Source organism: Ptychodera flava, chromosome 7, assembly GCF_041260155.1.
Source record: "Ptychodera flava strain L36383 chromosome 7, AS_Pfla_20210202, whole genome shotgun sequence".
NCBI lineage: Eukaryota > Metazoa > Hemichordata > Enteropneusta > Ptychoderidae > Ptychodera > Ptychodera flava.
In genome coordinates, this window is record NC_091934.1 from 26,762,163 (window position 1) to 26,786,228 (window position 24,066).

Consider the following 24,066-nt stretch of genomic DNA (forward strand, 5'->3'; position numbering starts at 1 on the left):
TAAGCTAACGTAAACGCGCCTTATCCACTTCCTGTCCCGTCGATTAAGCCAGCTTATATTTCCTAGGGGTGTGACCGGCAGAAACTTACACATCCTAAATCTCACACTTAAGCTGTTACAGGCCGTGTACGTCGAATCTACAAATACGTCCAAATGCAGCTTTCAGCAGGGTGATTCGTTGCAATTTCAACTATAGTGCTAACATAGTGATCTACGTTGTCTTTAACATGCACTTTTGTGGTTTACGGAGCTAAAACTGGATAGAAAATATGGTTTCGAGCAGGGTTACTCAACTATGTCGAAGTTGCTAGCGAGTGGCGTCAGTGGACAGACGGGGCAATTGTCACCACTGTCCGTTGTGATTACATAAGCAACGCGCTCGGGTAACACACAGGAAGTATGAATCGCTTCGGTTGCGTGCCTTACTAATACTATGACCACTCTCTTTTAGTTCTGGTATATAAAGGAACATTAATAGTGGAGCAGCCTCGGTCAATTTTAGCACAGAATGTCTCCCAGTAAATATGTAGTCTTCCAGTAACTAAAGTCTGACGGTAGCCAGCTTCACTTGGACACCCGGACCATTTCGACAGGAGTTATTCGACGTCTAGTTTTGCCGCGGCCACATTGATTCCCCTTTTTAATCACTTCCAACAAGGGAAATTCTCATTTCACTCCTTTTCTTCATGTTAACGCACGTTTTAAGGCGAAGCTAATTCTAGGTACTACATGTAGTACGTTCAAGAACGTGTTAACTCTCACTCCGAGGCACGGTAGCATGGCATTCATTAGTGTCTACCAGCACGCATTATCGCCTAGCGCCTTCTTTACCTCATAACTATACATGTACTTAACTTTGAATCATTTCAACCCACTCTGATTTGATTTGTAATTAGCCATGGATTGACTGCTCACACAAACAGCTTGGCGGTCAGAATGATCAGGATCGAAGTGGCAATAATTCTGGCTGGACGTTGATCAGTAATTGGACGATGTCGTTACCTACTGAGGTCCTTAGGTGCGCACGTGCTACTTTTGATTTGAGCCTAAAATAAGTTTCCCGAAACTTACATTCAAAAACGCTGGCTGGTCAATATCGACGCACAAAAAACTATAAAATTAAGAAAGTTCACTAGTAATTTTTGAAATGCGAAAAAAAGTTTAGTGTAAGTTAGGGTCGTGTTATAGAAAAAAAAGGCATATTACGCAAACTTTCGAAAACAATTGTTCCTGTTTTTGAAGGTCAGTGAACCGCTAAATACCGTGGTTTCAGTAAGTTGCGACGGAACGATGTTCCGATGTTTTACAGGACGAACAGGATAAAAAGTTGTGAGTGACAGTAAGCCGGTACGACTGACGTTTCGAACGATCAAGGGACCGTGTTTCCATGAGTGAAGTGAATTATCCCCCTGAAAATCTCCTTGAATGAATAGAATAGCTGCCAAGAATACATATACTATAGGAAATGTCGCTAATTTATATATCAATTTATCAATTTGACAATCATATGTACAACGACAGTCCCTAAACACATAACTACATGAACAATTAACGCAAAGCGTTTCTTCGCAAACGCCGATCACGCCTGTTCTGAATGTGAAATACAATAGAGCATGGAGGTGTATCTGGTACTTATGTGTAAATGTAGTTCTAACCTCTTGACACCTCATGTTTCGCGATGGAATCTGCAATTGCATGATATGAATTTTCTTGCCACTGTGAGCAAACCAGCACTATCATGTTTATATCGCTGGGAACTATGATATACTTACAAAATACCGCAACCTCAAAGACAGATGCAATGAGCAATTATCATAAAACACATGATGGACTTTCGTCAATTTATAATGGCGCTTCAGTGAAAACTGGGAAATTCCTGAAAAAGTCCACTGACTGGAAACGCCATGATACTGGCCACGGTCCCCTCCTGGCACGTATTTTAACATTTATTTCCGGGTTAAATTTCTAGATGTTTCGGCATAAAGTCGTAAATTCCGACCGCAAGCAGTTTCGTGTCGGCCTCTCTGTTTTCTAACGTAAGTCGTTTCGGCACGAAAGCCTAAGATTAAAGTTGTAACAAAGTAAAGCTCTAAAATGTATAGTGTCAACATTAGCATGTTCTATCTTACAGGGAACATGGTAAAACACAGTAATATCTTCACATCATTTTCAATTCTGTGACACAAGTTTATCGATAGCACTAGCCGCTGATAAATCAAAAGCTTGAAGGCGGATCCGTTGGAGAAAAACAAAATGCACGTGAAAGTAAAGATAAGAAGGCAAAGGTCAATCAAGCTTACGAATACGACTAGTCAGTCAATGACTGATAAGTTTGCCCCCCCCCCCCCCCCCAAAAAAAAAAAAAAACAAGAAAAACAAAACAAAACAAATAATCGAAACAGGGATGCTGAAACGACTTAGGTCACGATGCCGATGTGACTTGCGGCCGGAAATTGAGATCGTAACGACATGGGCTGAAACGACTGGCTGGAGGCCACCGGTAGGCCACCGGTAGCCAGCGCTACGCAAACCCTTTTATTCCACAAGCTATCAGTCTTTTTAACGCAAATTTTTATCGTGGTAATTACAGTTGTCAAAGTGTAGGTCAGGCCCAGATCATTCAGCTATATCATGGCTGTGAGGTAATCGGCCTAATGGCTTCCTCAAATATCCGAGAGAATTTCTGAAAATCGCCGTTTGTGAAACTTTCCTTTGACATCTAAACGATGCGATCAGAATTCGTCCGACCTTCGCGACGTCAGAACTACGAGTGAAAGACAAATGATAGAAACATAACTTTTTTCCAAAATGCAGAAAAGCCACTGACATGAACAATTATGCAACAAATCACCGTCCCTCCGTGGGTGGAGGACGGTGAACAAATGTAGATCGTGTGAAACGGGCACGCTTTTCCCGCAGAGGAAGTCCTTCAAACGGTGTTTTCTTTGTACAAAACGTGTCAATTACCATTGCGCCAGTAAACTCTCTAAACAATCATGAAAAAAATATTTCAGCCGACAAACATTGAAGCCAAGTCAGTTCAATTTAGTACAAAAATGAGATAAAAGTTCACAGGTCCGCATTTCATAGCCAATATATTCCCCGGAGAAATAACCCATTTGAGAGGTTGTCGGACAAGTGTGTCGAGGTATCGAGAGAACGTACCGGCTATCAAATACTTCGCAAAATAGTAAAGAATGAGCTACAAAATCACTATAAGTTTTAAGTTGCAGGTAGAATAAGTCAAGCAAGCTTGTCGAAGAGAATGTTGCATCGGACATCAGAGGTATCGAAGATAACATCTGACAAGTGTGTCACGGGTGTCGATCGACTAGATGGCTTTCAATTCTACTGGTGGACTCAGAAGGAAAAAAATCAAAGAAAAATTAGTCAGAGGAAAGCATTAACGAAATCAAGAAAATCAGTGTATGTCTCATTGTACTTGTCCGTGCACAGTCCCTCCACCCAGGGACCGTGGTCCGCGTAAGCTCATTTTTAACCACAGGCTTTGTTTCTGTATATGATTTTACTGTTGGACAAAAACACCGCAATGCTACGCTAAAATTATAGAATTGATTCCTTCCCAGAGAACTTGTTTCATATTATGATACGCAGATCGATGGGGAAATAGTTTAATGTTAGGTATTCTTAGAAGTCGGCTGTCCTTTGTTTGATATTATGATTAGCAACTGCACCCTTCGTTCATTTGCATCTAAATGAAGCCGTCTTGGCTTTGGATTTGCACATATGCATGTGAAATGAGATTTCAACCTGTCGTTTTCACGGGTTGAAGCGATGTTGTAATCACCGTCCCTCCACCACCTGGGTGGAGGGACGGTGTTGTAATTAATGGTTCATTGTGTATGCACAGGGGGCAGATGAAAGTCCCCGGGGTGGGAGGTTTTTTGTGCAACGGTTTACCTTATTTGATTTTATTAATTTTGACTGTGATATTTCAAATAAAGCTTTCGAATCCAAACTGTCTGACTGTGTTTCCAACGTCCTTATCTCCTCTTCAACCAGTGCACATACCACTCTAATTGCTGCGCAAACATTGCCAACTTGTATCACGTATCAGCGGATTGGCTTATTAAGTCACACCACATCCGTCCCACATGTGTGGGGCGGCTGTGGTGTTGACTCAATCACTTAATCCGCTGATACCGACAACGGATTAGCAAGTTGGCAATGTTTTCGGAGCAATTACAATGGTGTATACACACGTTGGAGAGGAGATAAGGACTTGTCGGGTAATATATAAAACAGTCAGACGGTGTGGAGTCGAAATCTTTATTTGAAATACCACAGTCAAAATTAATAAAAGTAATTTTATTAATTTTGACTGTGGTAAAATTAATAAAAGTAATTTTATTAATTTTGACTGTGGTATTTCAAATAAATATTTCGATGATCAAGAAAGCAGTCAGACAGTTTGGAGTTGAACTTTATTTGAAATATCACAGTCAAAATTAATAAAATAAAATAAGGTAAACCGTTGCACAAAAAACCTCCCTCCCTACCCAGGGGACTGATTTCTTTCGCCTATGGTGTATGGTGCGAGTACTATCAGTGTCAAAGAGGTGAAACGATAATGGTGGTGACATTTCGGGCATTCTCCAAAACAGTCGGTTTTCACTGAAAAAAAAACAGCCTTTAATTTTAGGAGCGGTGAAGATCGCCCAGGTCCCCTGCTTCAAGCCATCGTTCACTGAGCACTGTTGATCGCCACGATTTAGCTCCGCACCGAAAACTGACGCATCAGCAATACAGTATTTGCATCAAAGCACGTGTTTGCATGACTTTGCGGTCCCATGGCACGCGCCGATAGCATTTTTGTCAAAGGATCAACAAAACATAGCTAAACTTCTGTAAGGCGAAACTAGATTCTAACGCCTCCCCTTGATGATAAACATATAAATGAACAATATCTGATTGGTAAGACGAGAGACGTTACATGACCGCAAAATCTTCACAACAGTCAAAGACTAATTCTCAGAAGCAGTTGTCACTAGTCTCTAACGGTCCCATCCTACGGGTGAGAAGTTACGCAATTTGTGTGATTTGTTAATTTCATGGCCACTCCATTTTGTGGGGTGACGGCGGTTATTCGGGTAAAATTCCATGGCCTGGGATCCCCAGCCGAGAGAAGAAGAACTGACCAGACCCATAGTGACAGTTGAAAGAACGCTAAATTTTCAGGTACAGGTAGTCAACGGAGCTGTTCATCGAAAAGGGGCAGGGGATCGTTTTATTTTTTTAATGGCAGTGGATATTTTAAGGGCAGTGAAACAATATTTTAACTGGATGTGTGGCAGATTTTGTTTGTTAGTTGGGTGGGTAAAATCACATGATTGGCGTTTGGAACGGGTTATTAACGACTGGCGAGAGAAAATGCTCGTAAACTTGTACAGAACAAGAACATTTACGATATACAGCGGAAACGCAGTCAGATGTGTCTCGCGGTAGCTACATGTAAAGAGTACACCAACAACCGCACACTATCCAAAATACAGTCAAAATGTAATAAAGTTGAGGAGAGCTGATGTACATCGGCTTTCATCTGTTTATATTACCAATAAAATCAATTATGAAGTATGAAGCTTTTTATATTTTGTTCTTCCCCGAAGTGTATAGAAAATATACCGTATGGCGACATGTCTGGACTTTTCGTATTGTTTTCCCAGGCATAGAATTCCAATTGCAAAGAGTTAGCGAGTATATAGAGATGGAGCGTTTTACAAGATGGTCTATACCAGACTGCCTGATTAAGTAAAAAAATCCTGCGTGAGAGATTTAGAATTGACGGACGTCCGAATTCTACTTGTCCAGTTTATTATGAATCATTGTACGTAAGCGATCAAGACTTCCAAAGAATTCTATAGACAGGCACGTTTTATAACAACTTTATAATCCTATAATCCGCGGACAACTAAGATCATAATATTTAGCAAAATGCTCTCGTTTCGATTTGTTAGGGTTGCCATCGCAAATGTCGCTCATTTTTTATGACAAATATGTGCAGTCAGCAGACGACACTCTCTTGTGAGTTCAACTTTGTTAAAATTGATGTGACTTGCGACGAAAATTGATTAATTGACACAAAACTATAGGAGAGCTGCATTACATTTTGTACCGGTGTGTTTTCGAATATTGCCAATACACTCTCATTAACATTCACCAGGGGCATCAACGACATCAAAAATCGGCTCGGACGTGAGTCAAGGTTGTTTAGCGACATTGCTTAGCAACGCAGCTCGAAAACTTATTCTTGGAAACAGGACGGGAGCATAAGTCAGGGCCGGATTGAGCACAGTACCTATGGAAACCGGTGGTTATTTCTTACAAAATATGTGATTCGACTGCGTACTTCTTCTTTTGGCCTTGGACTTTCGCCGCCTTGCCCCAACGTCAATCAGCAAACAAATCATAAGATAGTTCAGTCACATTAATCTTTACATTTTGATGCATAAATCTTTTGTGATTAATTGTTATTCTGACTACCTAACTCATACACGGTACCTCCAAGCTCCATCAAATCCCACATCAAGTTGTGGTGAACACCAAGCTCAGTTCCGCATGTGAAATCGCGACCGTGACCCGATGATGATGAATTGCATAAAAAAAGTGCTTATATTTCGCTTTTCCCGTCATAGGGGGTGTGCCTACAGGTTGATAGTTATTAGGCTATACCAGGCTAATTCCAAAGCTTGTTCAGAAATTGAAACAGATACGATATCCAACTAAAAACCGTGTTTTATACAACTGATTCGTTATCTTTTCGCCTAGACCTTGTTGTGACATCCTTACTTCTGGAGCAACCTGGTTGAGCGCGGCCGAACTACAATATTTCTTCAATGTCTCAAAACATATTGCACCACGTTGGCGCATTGGACACGTCCTTGTATTTTCGTCAGAAACTAAATACAGTAGGTTTGGATATGACATCGGTTATAAATGATGTAATATTAAAGATTAAATACTTTTATCGATCGACAAAAAAAGAAAGAGAGAGAGGGTATGTTGAATCAAAGTCGGGAGAAACGATACTTTCCACGAATTAATCAACAGTGAGCAACGACCATGAATATTTTATTCAACTTTTAAAATTTAGTTATCGACTTCTTTGACACCCCCGTTTTTTTGGTTCGGAAATACTGTCTTCAGTCGTTTTGGTACCTCGTAGTATGACTGACACACGATTACAGGCCTTACCCAAAGTTTTAATTAGGCCTAATTGCTGCTATTTTTTACTATTTTGAAAAAGACCTCGCCAAATATCCGGTTCAGCCAGGTGCAGCCAACGAACAATTCACTTTTAAAGGGGTCCTTACTAATGATAAGGTATATAGTGTGCACGGCAAGCAATGTGAACTGACTAATTTTCAGTCGAGAGGGTAATTAATTCATAATTTGCCCTCCCACTAAACTTTTTCGACCTACCCTGCCGCACTCAAACCCACTCCCCACTTATTTTTGCCCGTTCCCCCTCCCTACTATGAATTTTTGAAGCTGCCCTGTGGCGAAAAAAAACTTGCCAATTTCCCCGCCCTGGAAAAAAATCCCCTCAAAATGTTGTCATTCCTTTTCCCCTGCAGACATGAAAAGTTATAAGTACTAGCCCTGTGTCCCAATCCCCAGAAACACCATGGCTCAACTTCCCCTGTCCCCGTTTCAAAAGTAGCTTTCTCTCTACTCGTTTTTCGCCAAGCCCTGTCCCTGACAATCAACCGATATCTGCCCTGCCCTACAAAACAAACACTAAAATTTGCTCCCCTGCCACTTTATAAAAACATGTTCCCTGCCTGAGCAAAATTAAAATTTCCTCTGCCCTCAAAAATCGCCTCCGAACAGCTTTTTTCGATGTTCCTGTTCTGTGCACGGGTTTGGCACGTCTGTGTGCCTAACACAGAATATTCATGAGGATAATATTGCGTAAATACAGTACAAGCCGCAGTCTGATAGCACGGCAAAACTTGACCCTCTAGCCTGCTGTCCTTGAGTTTGTACATTTATCTGGTGTAAGACGAAGATGGGGCTAAGTTAGCAATATTCTTGTCTAACGAGAGCGAAAAAATAACATTTTCTTCAAGATTAAGTAAAAAATGATAGTTATCATCAAATTCTTCGCAGTTCGTTTCGTGAATATTTGAAAACCTAAGGAGCCGTAAGCCATATTGGTCAAAGGTCAATCAGAAGACCCAGTGTGGTGTTGGCGTGGCGTCGCTTGCACGTACCGCCAACAATGATCAAAATCTCCAGTCGTTCATCTTTTAGCGTTTACTGACATGTCCCGCCCGTGTTTAGGAATGTCTACAGTCTACCCTTGAAATCCTGGACCATCTCGACGACTACGCTGTACGTTTTAATCTAGTACAACTGGAGAGTCGTCCAATCGTGTCGATGTCATGAACTGAGTTACGTTTTAGAGCTACTACCAGAAGCTCAACGGTTCGACAAGCAGCAAGTTTATTCTCCGTTCAATCGGGACGAAACTCGACAACCCATTTTAGCAATTTGGACGGAAGAGGGCAACTCTTTTCGCACAAGCGAAAGGTCGACCCCCTCGATCGCTGCTGAGTTCTGCATCAGCTGGACGGTGGTCGTGTACATACCAGGTACAGGTATGTATAGTTAACTTGTCCTCTTTGTCTTATGTAACCAGCCCAAGTGTCTTTTCTTACATACGTCTACTCCTTCTCGTATAAACGTGTTCAGCAATGTCTTTATCTTGCAAAAATGTCTAACGTTTGTGTTGTTTAAATCATCGATATTGCTGATAAAATTTCAAATAAACAATGAACATCTAATTCCCAGGCAACTTCATGCTAATGTGACCTTTGTGGCGAGGGACTGTACAGAAATTACGGGGGGGGGCCTAGGGTTGGGGTGTTGGTTGGTGTTTCGAAAATGTAGAATAATCACCCTTCAAAAGTGTTTTCAAGAAAAAGATTGCCCCCAACTTTCATTTGTCCTTTGTGTCACAGTCTTATTTGATGTTTTATTAATAACTGACGTAAAATTTCTTATCTGACCTTTGAACTTTCAAAGAATACCCTAAACCTTTAGAAACATGTAATCACTTGGGTGAAAGTCCAATAGCATATTTGTTGTTCACATCTGCTTTCAAACGCTATTCTCACCATCCGGTACTATTCGAAAAACCAAATTTCTTGCACCAACATTCACTAGTAACCAGCTCAGTCTAATTAAGTACATTAATATCAATAATCAAGCATCTATAAATACACAGATGTGGCTAGTTCTGTATTGAAAAATAAGATTTAATGGTTTCCTCATAGATACAATGTGAAGTGAATCACCGTCCCTCCACCCACCGGTCTGGAAACAGCTCCTGTATCTTGCTCCGAGCCGCGTTGCTGGTAAATATATATATTACAAAAAATCTCTGAATCTCTGACACCTTAAATGTGACAAGTACGTGAATTCGCATTAAAAATATACTAATTTTATCCAAAATGACCAGAATGCATGGCGATATTCACTACAGCGATTTTGCTGGATAAACTTGTCGAGACCAAAATATATTGTAACATAAGCGTTTTGATATTGAGGTGGGAGCTTCAAGGTTCTTTCACATTTTTATACATAAAAATTCATTTCTTTTCAAAGCTGTCGCGTACTCTTTTGGCCTCCAAAATAGAGCTTGCAAGGAATTGCTGCTAGACAACTGTATGCGACAGTATCCCTTAGTTACACAGCGGAGCTATATCAGCCGCTAGGTTTGAGTAATGTTAGAATGAAAATCGATTCTAGAAAATAAACTTTTAGGAAGACTTACACCTCGCAATTCCCCATTTTCAAAAATAGGTAATATTACTAAGGACATAGAACATACAATGTCTAAGTTGAAAACATTCAGCGCTCTGCATTATACATTAGACTACTCTGTGCACTTTATGTGAAGATTTCAGTGCAGGTATGCACAGTATCCTCAGTGTTTGCATGTTTGGCAAATATTTAATCACAGCACAATCTTTACCTTGTGCAAAATTGCACATACACCAAAATTACTGTATTTTCACAAACTTACTTCAGCTCTGAAGGATGTTGGCTTTTACTGCAGTAGGAAACCATACATTTGTGAAACATATGATGAGTAAATTCAAATTTTAACAGTCATTTTGATTTTGGTAATATTCCTACATGTAAGGAACAGAACATGCAACGTCACAGGTGAAAACATTCACCTCTGTCAGTGTTCAATCTGGGATGTCAAAACAGGGGGTCACTGTAAACCCCTACTCCTGTCCCAAGGGGACCATTTTAGAAATTCGGGGGACATCAACACACATGTAAAACCCTTGAATCTTCTGTGGAAAATACTATATTCTGTCAACGTGGGATTTAAAGGGACATAAGCTGTAACTTGTTGCAAGTTTTTCAGTGTTCTGCTTCTGTATATCAACTACTGTGTCTGATCCTAAAAAGTTTGTCATGCTGAAATTTCAAGTATTCTTTTGTCAACACAGCTTGTATGTGTGTAGTGATCATTGTTTATTGTTTACAAATGAATTCTAGTCCAGGCTTGAATGCAATTTTCAACAATACCGTAATTTCGTAGATTATACTCATTTAGGTTGTGTTGATATGCTAAATACTTGGCTTTAAATTACGAATTAGGGATTCAATGCATAAAGTGTAGGAAAACCACAAAACAAAAGTTCTGAAAAAATAGCCAAAAGATACAGCTTATGGAGCTTTAAATAAAGTTTATATCAACTCTTAAACATACTGTTAACTTGTATGTATTTGGAAATTAATGTTCTGGAAAATCAGATATGTCCGACCTAAAAATTGCTGTTCAAAACGATCATAGCTGGCCCTAAATGGATGCTTGCCTTGTAGTGTTCAACCTTTGTATGGGTGGTAGACGTTGCAGACGCTTCAATTTGAGGACATGCCCCATCATCTTTGTCTAAAACAGGGGTGCATCAACTACTGGCATTAAAAATCCAAGTCGCAACTAGCCTATCGCCATTATGCACAGTCTATTTTGTCTTGTTTACCCCTTTTCCTGCCAAGTCGGTGAAAATCCGCTTGAAATTCGGTGTAGCCAGAATCTAAGCACTGGTGACCGTTATTCTCCCAACGCGGTGGAAATCGGGCCCTTTTTGGGTACCCCCTTTCCTGCTAAGTCGATGGCACTACGTTTTGCTATCCCCTGCAGTGTTCTCCCCAGGCCATTTTAGCGTAGCGGTCCCGCTACGCTTTCGCCTCTCCCCGCTACGCTTTGATTCTCCCCGCTACGCTTTAAAATATTCCGCCATCCTTTAGTTCACACGCTAGCGCTCTGCGTAGCTACCAGCTGTTGCATGCATTGTCTACACATTAGCGCTCACTGCAACTTTCAACCTGGTGAAAGAGTGGAAGGTGTGAAGTATGGTATGCGTCCGATAACTTGTCCGTAAGTGTTGAGAGGAACGTTAAAACAATAGAAGAATCGGCTGGGCTGTTCACAAGTTTTCATGCCACAACGACTATTACGACCAACAAAGACCTTTAGTCGGTATACATCGAGGACAAGTATTCACAGAGTTAGGCGGTGTAGCACTAGCGGGGCCTTTGATCACATTCCCATGCTTTGATCAACGAAATGGACCGCAAAAGAAACAAAAGAAGCAGTTGACTAGTGAGGTTGATTATGATTTTACAACGATAATCTTTTTTTTTTGTCCGAGTACGATCACGATCGCGATCGAGTTCACATTGCATAAATTCCAATATGGCGGCGGCCATGTTGGCCGACGTGTTTATAACGTGCTGACATTGATCCTGGCGTCGCGTGTGTGTTCCACTCTGACACGTCCTGGGGAAACAGGACAGGTTTGACGGTGCTGCTGCACCCCTAGCACGACCCTCAGGGTCTCTGACTAACAGACGAGTGAGGTGATGTTTGTGCCTAGCGGACGTACGTAATACTGAAGGAGTTTATTTCCGAAAAAATAAACATGAAACGGCAATAAAATGACGCACTCCCAGGGGCAAACAAAGCCGGTGACCTCAATTTTTTCTGCAGCAACCCTTGAGCTCCTTCCCCTGTCTACGGGCATGTAGAAATTATCGAAGTCTAACACGTATAAGTACGGCTAAAACTACCCTGAAAATGGGCGATTTCTGCCAAAATGGCTGGCAGGATAACATGCAGGAGAGCCAATCTTTTGCAGGCACATATTATGGGCGGTTTTCTACTGACTTGGGAGAATAACGGACAAGGGCGCTCGGCAGGAAAAGGGTTAAATTCATTAGCCATGTCACCATGCACACAGCTCTACCCTACATCAGTCCTTTCTACCCAGCTTCTTATGCACCACCTTATACACTCTCACAAACTTATTTCAACTTGAAAGTTCACCCTTTTCCTGCCAGACAGTATTAAGACTATAACTTCCCAATCAGCCAAGTCAGTAAAACGCGGTATTGAGCCCAAACATGGCGTTTTTTCACCTGCTTGGCTCGGCCTGTTATAGCATCTTTAGTCAAAAAAAATCAAGCTTACAATATTTATGTTTTCTACAGCCTTCAAATGTATAATATTATGTTAAAATACACCATATGGAATATGTTGTGTTTCATTTATTTTAACCATCTTGACCTGATGGTGAAATATGGACTTGGCAGGAAAAGGGTTAGCGCATAAAATAATGCTTAAAGATACTGCTAGTGGGGCTTAAAAGGCCGTGAGCTGCAACACTGTGAAATTTGTCCAACCTCAAAGTACCTTCAATTTCTTCAGATATTCATTGCAATCTACAAATTGAACGATATAGTCATTAACTGTGCCTCAACAGCATTTGCTTGTGGCAGAATAGACAAGAAATTGAGCACATCTTTGTTAATTTTAAATTTCCCGCAATTTTCAAAATCTTGCCATAATAAGTGAAAACAAGAATTTTTCCTCTAAGTGGAGTGAATCCCTTTCCCTTCCTTTCAGTGGGTTGCACCATGTTGTATTTGTAAAGATTTAAATGTGTACATCCACCATTTACGCTGTTTATCATGTAGTTGCATGTAGGCGGCCATATTTGGGTGCGGCACCCATTTATTATTTGTCTTACAAGAATCTCCTCATGCAGTCCAACTCTGTGGATAATTACACTAGAGTAAACATCTCTGAGTTATGTAGAAATTTGCTATGAACTGATTTTAATCTAAATATAAAAATCAAAAATAATGTCAAAAGTTGCAACTCATCTGCCTTAAAGTAAACATGAGAATAATTCTGATCTTACCTAAACATGGTATGTCATTTTATTTTGCATCACTTCATTAATGATATCCAACTTTCTAAATTAATGCAATTTCTGTATCAAATGAAATGTGGTCTTATTTTCAACATGAACATTTTGTATTATTGTATAACCATGGATGTAAAAAGAGTCAATCTTTCATCCATGCTTAGTGCAGTGGGAATCCGATGATGTCAAGCCTTTGTAGGCCATGGGAATGCTATTGTCTGATTCAAATGTGAATACCAATTGATAGCCAGATGAATATGATTATTCACATGAAATATGATGATTCATCATCTGTGTGTCAGATATTTTGATTTTTCACAGTAAGAGTTTTAACTCTTTTATTTATATCCTTGCAAGTTGCAGGCCCCTTGGAGATGTTTATTAGGCACTGAAAAAGTAGGGAAAGGGTAGTGTCCCAAGGAAAGACAGAGTTACACAAAAAGGCATGCCAACAACAGGAGAATAAGAGAGGTATGTACTACAAAGTCTGCACTGATAATTTTTTAGTCTAAACCAGTGAACTTTGAAGGACAAGGTAACCAAAGCACCAGTGTTGGTGAATTATAGTACATGGTAGAACCATCATGACACAAGTAAAATCAATTTGACTTAGTTGAGCTTTGATATTTGGTTATACATTTGCAGAGCACCTAACAGCTTTAAGCGACAAAATCTGCCTTTTTAGCTCCGCTGTCAGAGACGCGGAGCTTATCCGATAGACTGATTGTCCGTCGTCCGTCCGTCAACAATGGTCTTCTTCTCTGAAACCGCAAGTCAGATTTCTTTGAAATTTGGTATGGAGGTTCATAGGAGTGACCTCACTCAAGATTGTTCAAATTGTGGTGAAATTTGCATAATTGTATTTTTGGGGCAATTTTTCCTGTTTTGGGTCAAGAAATCTTCTTCTCTGAAACTTCACGTCAGATTAATTTGAAACTTGGTATAGAGGTTCCTGGAGGTAACCCAGTCAAGGTTGTTCAAATTGTGGTGAAATTTGCATAATTGTATTTTTTGGGCAATTTTTCCTGTTTTTGGTAAAAAAGTCATCTTCTCTGAAACCGATCGTCCGATTGCTTTTAAATTTGATGTGCAGTTTACTTAGGGTAACTATAGTCAGATTTGTTCAAATCATGGTGAAATTGCATATTTGTATTTTCAAGGCAATTTTTGTCGTTTTTGGTTAAAAAAATCTGTAAAAATCTTCTTCTTCAAAACTACCAGTCAGATAGCTTTGATATTTGGTACATAGGTCCCTAGGGATGATCTATTTCAGATTTGTTCAAATTGTGCAGAAATATGCAAATTTGCATTTTTAAGGCAATTTTTGCCATTTTTGGTCAAAAAATGTATTTCTCAAAAAGTACTGGTCTGATAGCTTTGAAATTTGGTATACAGGTTTGTATAGACGAACTAAGTAAATATATTGAATTTCTGATGAAATGTGTAATTTTGTGTTTTGGGGGCAATTTTTACCATTTTTGGTCAAAAAATGTGTATTTCCAAAACTACTCATCTGATAGCTTTGCAATTTGGTATACAGGTTCCTACCGATGAACTTAATGATATTTATTGAAATTATGATGAAATCTGCAATTTTGTTATTTATGGGTAATTTTTGCCATTTTTGGTCGAAAAATGTGTTTCTCAAAAAGTACTGGTCTGATAGCTTTGAAATTCGATATGCAGGTTCGTACAGATTAACTAAATTTGATATTTTGACATTATGGTAAAATCTGCAATTTTGTATATTTTGGGGCAATTTTTGCCATTTCTGTTAAAAAAATTTGTTTCTCAAAAAACTGCAAGTGGATAGCTTTGATATTTGGTATACAGGTTCCAAGGGATTATTGTAATATGTGATATACTGAAATTATGGTGAAATCTGCAATTTTTATTTTGGGGGACAATTATTGCCATTTTTGGTCAGAAAATTTTATTCTCTAAAAACTACTCGTCAGATAGCTTTAGTGGACGTGTTCTTTGGAATGATCCGATGTAAAAATTCAAATTATGATGAAATCTTCAATTGTATATTTTTGCAGATATTTTAGCATCTTTTTTCTGGCCATTGAAATGAGCTATCAAAGATTTCCACCTTCTTCACCAACATGTGTCAAAAATAGTTATTCTCTACATAAACACAGCGGAGCTATATCGGCCGCTAGGTCGCTTGTTAACCTTCCCTTGAAGATACAGATGTAATCGATTGTTATGCAGCTTATTCAATGTCAAATTTTGAGATCACAATGAAATGTGTAAACCCTGCAAATTATTTTAGAGAAACATACAGAATAAAGTATCGCCCAAAGCTTCGCTTTTTTAGCCTCATTATCGTTTCCGTATCGTTTCCGCATCGCCCAACCCCAAATCCAACATCACTCACTCGGTTGTTTGGTATTGTTTCCGTATCGTTTCACTAGCGCATCGCCTCATTCACGGAACTCAAAGACATCAGATATGAGATATCGGGCATGAAAAGTCGATGTCATTTCGTCAAAAGTCATCGAAAATTGAGAATATAGACAAGATTTCATCTAGTTGAAGTTAAATGATCGGTTAATAATCATGAATTCGAACGTCTTGGACGATGTGGGTACGTGATTTAGAGTGATTGGCGCGGCGTGACATATGTAGGCCTACTCAGATTTATACCGTATGCGCACGGTGCGATAGTTTGCCTAAAATTAATTTTATTTTTGATGGATAATTGGTTGCGGAGTGTAACTCTATAGTATGAATGGCGTAGCAATTATTGAAAACACTTGGAAGTTCCCGCTATCAGATTGTTATCAATGTGTTGTGACTAAAGGTCACGGACTTCCTCTACATCATAATTTATTCACGTCAATCGGGTTTAAAGGTCACTGTGTAAAGCGTTAGGTGAATTCAAGGTGGCATCACTATATGTGTTAACCTAGTATATGATACACTGCAGTTATTATTTTAGCAATTCTCCTTACTTTGTATGGCCAGTTTTTCTTGTGCGCTTTCAAGGACGTACATGTATTTAAGCTTAAAAATACTAATTTCAGTCATTTAAAATGGTCATCCGCACACAGTACCACACATTTCTGGTTTCTAGTCAGTGGAAAAGTTGTCCCACGTCATTTTTTGACACTTGTCTCATCGGGCAACCGGTACTGGTGTTTCAGTTGCAGTTGCCCAAACGCGACTTTCACTTGCAACCGTTAATGTCTGTCCCTGGTAGAGTGCTATCTTGTTACAAAAATGTTCGCAAATAAAATGGTATACAAACTTCATATCAAATAAAAGCAATTCGTAAAAGAAACGCATTATAATCACAATATGTTTCAACTTTGTTCCCATTTTTGTGTGTTGAAGCAACATTTCATGAATGGATAATGTCGGACATATGGGGTCGGACACATGTATTTGATCTTTCATTTTGTATACCTTTACTCTCAAAAACATCGGCAATGCCAGGCGGCGAAATTTCCGAAGGCGGCAACTTTGCTGTTGCATTTTTGAGTGAATAATATGCCGTGGCCAATTGGGACCATGAAATTGACTTGATACGATGCAGCGGCGATGTTTAGGCTGATACGATGCGGAAGCAATGCAAGGCTGATACAGAGGCGGTAATGAAACGATATAGAAAATAAACAAACTGATGCGACAGCAATGTCGGAAATGATACAGAGGTGATCTGAGGCGAAGTTTTATGCCATACTTTATCTGTATTGTTGAAACAACTTAAGGGGCTCTTAGATTGAGTTCAAAACACAAATGTACATAGCATAACATACAATAATAGCATAGTCAAACTCAGGATGAGCTTTTAACACTTTTAACAGCTTTTAACTGGCCAAAATATTGTTGAAGGAATCCATGAAGTGTATTTTATGAACCTTGCCTGGGAACACAACTTTGAAACAATATCACAAGACAAACTCATGTCCAAGAGTTGCAAATTTAATATTGAAAGATGAAACAAGCTTACAATGTATGCTCTGATAACATGTTCCAGATTACACGATGTGCTAAAAAACCATAGTTTTATCTTTTATTAACATTATACGAAACTGTTTTTGGAACAACCAACTGTGTGCAAGAAAACTCTTGCCTTATTTCACAAAATGTAACTTAATATACATTTTTTCATAAAAACATTTTGCATAGTCAAAACAGCTTCAGTGTTGCACCGCTGGGAACAAGGATATAGTTTTGAACTAGTATTTACTTAGTGGCTGGACTGACAGTTATTGAACAGTATTCAACAACAGTCAGTCCATGCTTCAAGTATCTCTATTATACTTCAAACTTTTCTGTATGGCTGTCTATATAATTTCTTGAAAATTATATGAAATGTATATAACACGATTGGAACTAATTTGGGATAATTGGATTTTCATATTTTTCAAATTTCTCAAAGATGTTAGGTGCCGTATAGTTGAATGTTGCAATATTACAAAATACTGATAAAAACAAGTGCGTAACGTAAAAAGAAAAGTAGATGAGGTTACATTTGTAGATGAAATCGACATTACTTCATCCAATTATCCCAAATTAGTTCCCATCGTGTTATATGCACTCCAAATAATGCATGATATTGAAAAATCATTTGAAATGGTAATTGACAATGAGTCTCCTTCAAAGCATTTTTTCAAAATTTTTATTTTTTGTAGTCTACAGTTTTCTCTACACATGTGAGCTATGCCTGGCTTGACTAGGGAATCTCTGTTGGTACAAATCAGAATGAATCATGGGATATTTGTAGTATGGGTTGGGTCTTTGCATAGTTAGCACTATTAGATATACAGAGTCAACAATTTTGTCACAATAATTGTACAAATGTACTAATGGGTTCAAATAAAATTTAACAAAGCAAAACTTACTTTAGTTGAGGGTTATGTAAATTGACAGTTCCATTCTGATGTGCTCAAAGGTCTTTGGACAAGGGTGCCAATGTTAAAATGATACATGAATTTCCTTATGTTCCTAAGCATAGGTGGAATGGAAGGCAACATAATATGTTCAAATCAGTAATAAGTCATGATACCAGAGTTGTTCTTAAAATATCAAATGTACCATATTGTTAGTTATGACAGTGACTTTATGTATTATGCCATCATTTATCTCACTCTTTGCATGATTTTAAATAACCATCATTTATAATTTCTACCTACAGATTTTAAAGAGGAGAAGTGCAGTGATCAATGCAGATGAGAAGGGTTTCTGGAATGATGTAACTGCAGACCTGATGTCTGATGAGGAGGTCCCACCAGATGGAAGGATGATTGCCTCCAGGCCTTTTTGGCGATCTGACAAACTAAACGATTTGATAGGATAGACACACTCAATCAGCGAATGCTTAATGACTCTAATTCAAGACACTACATACTGCAGAGGAAGTATGGCAGAGCCAGTGAGAGACCACCTGATAACAACAGTTCAGTGACAATTGTGTGAGACAGAACAGTGATGCATAGCTTTTCTGAGTAATTATCCATCATCCCTCTGTTGGTCAACAACTGATTTGTTCTCAATTTTAATTGCTTTACTTGAAAAGCAGTACACAGAGCTGGTGTTGTAAGTTCAGTGAAATATAAAGTCATTAGCTGGCACAGGTCAGTTGACACCAAGAAAAGTTTAGTATAACCAAGGCATAACTTACAAATACTTCACAAGTACATCTTTGAAGTATTCATGAAATTTGTCACTTTGACGTATCTGGATTTGTGCCCTCAAGAATTTATCAAGGTGCAGTTACAGTGTTTAAACATGCTGAAACAAATGTGAGCCACACCGTGTTACTGATGGTATTTTTCTATTTCTTGTCCAAAAATTTCTCTGAAATTGCTTGTCAGATTGCTTTGAAATTTTAAATGCAGGTCTCTTAGGATAATATAATTGAAGCAGTAATCAGTTTGTCCTGAGATATGCAATATTGTGTTTTTCAGAGCAATTTTTCCTAGTTTTTGAGATTTTGATTAACTGAACAAAAGCTACGATTTAACAGTGCACATACATGTATGTGATAAGTAAGAGTTAATTAAACATACACTACAAAAAAATTCACCCCAGTGACAGTTCCTGCACAGGCCCTGATACAAACTGTGATACAGGTCTGTGTCAGCAAACACAGAAGGAGTTCTATCAGGGGCTGATGCACATGTCTGTATCAAGTACTGTAAACACATGGCTGTATTTCTACCAATTACAGCACCTGTACACAGTGCTGTGAACACTGATCTCTAACAGGGTCTGAAATTTTTCAGTGTTCAAACAATAACATTTCTTTCTGCTTCTATCATCAAAATTTGCCAATTTTTACAACAAATTTACACCCTGAAATCCATACAGATTTTCAGGCCCTGCAGCTGACACACCACTGTACGCACACCGGTGGTTCAGTGCTGCAATTATAGGTCTTGATACAGTCAGAATTTACAGCATTGTATACAATCCTGTACCACCATGAATCAGAATTTACTCAACCCTAAAATCTGACAGGTTTTTACTGGTCTTGCAAAAAGGTTATTTATCTGGGCCTGTTACAGGTAATGATTATCCTCTGTTACAGGCATGTGTCTGCCTTTTCTTGCTGTGTAGATAGCTTGAGTGCTTCATATTCAATCAAGAAACTCTTGAAATGATTTTTTATTCCTATATTTAAAGGTACACATAGTTGATCTTGTAATTTGGTGAATTACACAGTCATTAGCTGACACATCTCAATTGACACAAATTAAAATGTACAAAACTTAGGAATACTACACATGTATATCTTTAAACGTATGCCAAAATTTACAGCATACTGTAAAGAGCATTAATTTTCACCAGGATTTAATTTCACTATTTGCTGTTTGGGACACATGATTCACTGGGTTTTATTTTCACAGATCAGGCCGTGAAACAATGAATTCTATTATAATTTAAAATTGTCATAGGGGTTTAATTAAGCAGATTTTTAGTTGCTTGTTGTATTTTGGGTTATTTTCCTGTTTTTGTTTAAAATAATTTCTCTGAAACAGGTCAACAGATTGCTTCAAAATTTTGTATACAGGTCAATAAGGATGATAATGGTAAGATATCAAATTGTTCTGATGAACCATATTTCTCCCTGTTAGGCTCAGGCATATTTAAAAGTGACTGCATTAATTGATATTAGAGTTATCAAGGCTATGGAAATTCTTTTTTTACAGTATTGAAGATAACTTTGAATGTGTCTCAGGAAAATTGTTCTGAATGTTTTTTGTCTGTATTTTTTAATCAGTGTAGTTTACATAATGCTTTATATTGCCTTTTATTTATTTTACTAACATTTACACATTCCTTTGGAATAAAGAAGAATCATTTACAGTGATCTTGGATTTGTGTATCTAAATTGCAGTATAGTTTTCAGATGCAATCTGTACTCTATTTTGCTGTAGAAAGCATCATTACATTGGTGTCTTCACTTGTAAAAAGAGTACTCATTGTGTATACACACACACACACACACACACACACACACCACACACACATATATATATATATATATATATATATATATATATATATATAGTGTATGTGATGCCTGTATGAGTAGAAATACATGAGTCAAAAGCTACAAAGCATTACTGTTATTTGAGGACCCACCCCCACACCCCAGTTCCCCCGAAGCCAGTGTTGGATAATTATGTAAAAATTGGTGAATAATAAGTATGGATATATGCGGCAATGACCCTCCCATTATTATGTAATCAATCAATCAAGCCAAAAGTACTGGTCCCTTGATTCTCTATAAATTAGAGAATCCAGTAGTATCCTGAAATACATATATAATGGATAACACGTGAATCCAGCAGAATCCTGCAATGGATTAAGCAATGGATTCTGTTCAGTATCCGACAGAAACCATTGACCACCAGAATCCACTGGCATACATAATGTATATTGTAGTATTCTGGTGGATTCTTGAAGTATCCAGAACAATATACAGAAGAATCCTCAATGGATTTTTCACTTTTGGCACAGTGTACCGGCTAGATAAGTAGTTGACACCAGTTAGTGTTTGACAAGCCTGCAGCTACTGTTCCCAGGCCCTGGGACGGCTAACCAACCAGATCAACACAAACCAAACCCATGGTAAAATATAAAGTAAACAAAATTGTGTCACAGATCATGAGTTTGGTTCTATTACCCTCTCACCGTCCCCTCTAAAGATGCCCAAATTAACGCAATTCAACTATAGACAGTAGAGGGAGCCCACTCTACTGTTTATGATAACAAGAACATCTATCATGTGATAAAGATTTCAGGAGCCATCGACGTCGTGACCATTTCATAGTTAGTTTCGTTTGTCGGACCACGCGGATGTTCACTTTCCTGTCTCAAGGCTGAAATTTATGCATGTGCGTCAATGGACAAACGTATTCACTTTATTGCCAAATTGGGCGTTAAAAAACCAGCGTACTCAGTTTGTACTGACCCAATATTACTGTTGAACGCTACATATGATTGTATCACAAAATACGATTGAAATTCAAAATCGTCGAAGTAAATAAGAAAACGCCACCGATATAAAATAGAGAGGTCAATCACGAAATTTTACAAGAGACATCTTTAATATGTGCATGGCGGTAGAAGAGACTGCTTCAAAGGATGGTCACCCATTAATTAGAGTATTATTTTGAGGTCCCGACATCGACTAATTCTTCATCAGGTATTTCTATGTCGTAAATCACAAATTAAAACATATTGAATATGGGAATCATGTAAAAAATCAACAAGGTCGCAGTTACAAGCTACCTGTGAAAGGTCGCAATCGACTACTATCGATGGACGAAGCGTGTCGCCCCTGAACAGAAATAATTATATTACTTTTGTGAAAGGCATGTAAAAAATTAAGAGAAAATAGCTTCAGGTCATAAGGACCTGCACCAAGCCAAAGCTTCAGGTCCTTACAGAAAACTGCCGGTCCTCAATAAATGCCGTTGTTAACGACCATTAAAGTTAACTTCTCCACCGATACTATGCTTTTGAATGTTGTAATTTTCATATCCTTTTATCAATAGAGTCAGTAAGTATTCACTCCAAAGGACTATTTTTCACATAGATTGCAGAATAGTGTAAATGAATGATCATGAAATATTCATCTACATGATCAGGAATCTGAAAAAGATCACAGCCCTCATCTTCCTCAAGGTCATGCGCACACATTTATCAATGTTTTCCATCACCGGGGGGGGGGGGGAGACAACGGGACTAACAGGAGAATTTGACATTTTTCCTAGCCATGTCAAATCCCCTACTCTCGGACTATAAAATGATGTCAAACACCCAGGGGCCGGGGAATACAGGCTCATGCACTAGCTACATGTGGCTGATGATAGCGAGAAATTTTTTCTATTGTAACTTTCTATGGGGAATGGTGTTCTCTACATTGCTGTGTACAATAGCGCTGTTCACGGTTACACGTTTGTTCCTAAATACAGCTGTACGCGCGCGACATCGGACACACAGCTTGAAATGCGGACAAATTTTATCAATGTTGCACACATGGCCGTTTTTGCAGGTTGTACTCTGAGTCCTGAATATGCCTTTTATTATTCATTGTTACACTAGCAGTCGCCTACTAAGATTTGTTTTCGTCGATTTTGCATGTGCAATTTCAATTTCTAAAAATGCGGACAAATGTTAATTTTTGCATATTAATAAGAACAGTGACGTAAAGTTATTAAAATGACTCTGAAAAGTTTGACAGACCTCGATACTGCTGAAAACCATCGACACAATCAGTTAATGATACCGTAAAATCTTAAAAGACGTAATTTTTTGCGACATTTAGGCCTACAGTCCATGATGACGCTGAGTTTTGCCTGCCTGTCGTAAAACGGTATACATCGAAACAATTTGAAGCCCTACTCTCGGCCTCTGAGAATATACACGACAGACAGTGCAACTCGACAAAACTGTTAATGATAAGGTCGCTCTGTTTTATAAAATGCACACTTGTTATCACGATATGTCGTGGTAAGAGTACGGCCTTGTGAACTTTGGTAAAGACCAAAGTAAAGACCAACAAGGGAGCAAGATGTTCTAGCGGTCCACAAACAAACGCAGCGAAACTTGAACTTGACTGTCGACTGCAGGTAGTGCAATTGGGCTGTCGTGTAACATCTAGTCCTTGTTCAAAACTTGAGGTAAACAAATACCTCCATGTTCAAAACCAAATATGATTAGTCAACAGCACTGTTCTCGTAGTAGGTTTTTGTCTTAAACTCTTCTGTGAACCGTTTATGTTTTTAACGCTTCAATGAAAAATCAAAGCAAAGAAAATAGAGTCAGTTTGATAAAACGAAGGGCTGTATTATGTACATTTGTGTACATGTAAATTCCGAACACTTAAAGTGTGGAACTAGTGAAGTAGAACTGGGTGTTGTTATCATATGACACAGATATGCTAACATTACCAGGGTTACACTCTCTAGACGAGTATTTTTATAATATTGTGTCACATTGTTGCACCAAAATCAATCCATTCCATCATTGCTAGAATCTGCATGCACGGACGTAATTCATACTGATCTGAATGTAATCAGTTGCACCGTGCTATGCGCGTCGATCGGAGGGGTTAGACTTTTTGTAAATGTAAAAAGTCGCAAGACAAAAAATTACTATGTTGCGACATTGTCAACTCCCACCACCCCGGTCTGGTGTACCATAGAGATCAAATTCCCCACTACCAGGACACGAAGTGCGATCAACATCCCCTGTTGCCCCGCACTCCCACGGTGGAAAACATTGATAGGTGCATGACATTCAAGTCTGAATCGCATGATTCAGAGTCAGTCATCATCTGCAT

The 24,066-nt window shown here is 38.7% G+C and overlaps 1 long non-coding RNA gene across 1 annotated transcript; it reads left to right on the forward strand.

Moving 5' to 3' along the window:
• Positions 1-8,173: 8,173 nt before the first annotated feature.
• On the forward strand, positions 8,174-20,583 carry LOC139137137 (uncharacterized). Its single transcript, XR_011553320.1, has 3 exons — positions 8,174-8,621; positions 13,620-13,727; positions 18,406-20,583. It is a non-coding gene; the product is annotated as an uncharacterized lncRNA (long non-coding RNA).
• The last annotated feature ends 3,483 nt before the right edge of the window (positions 20,584-24,066 follow it).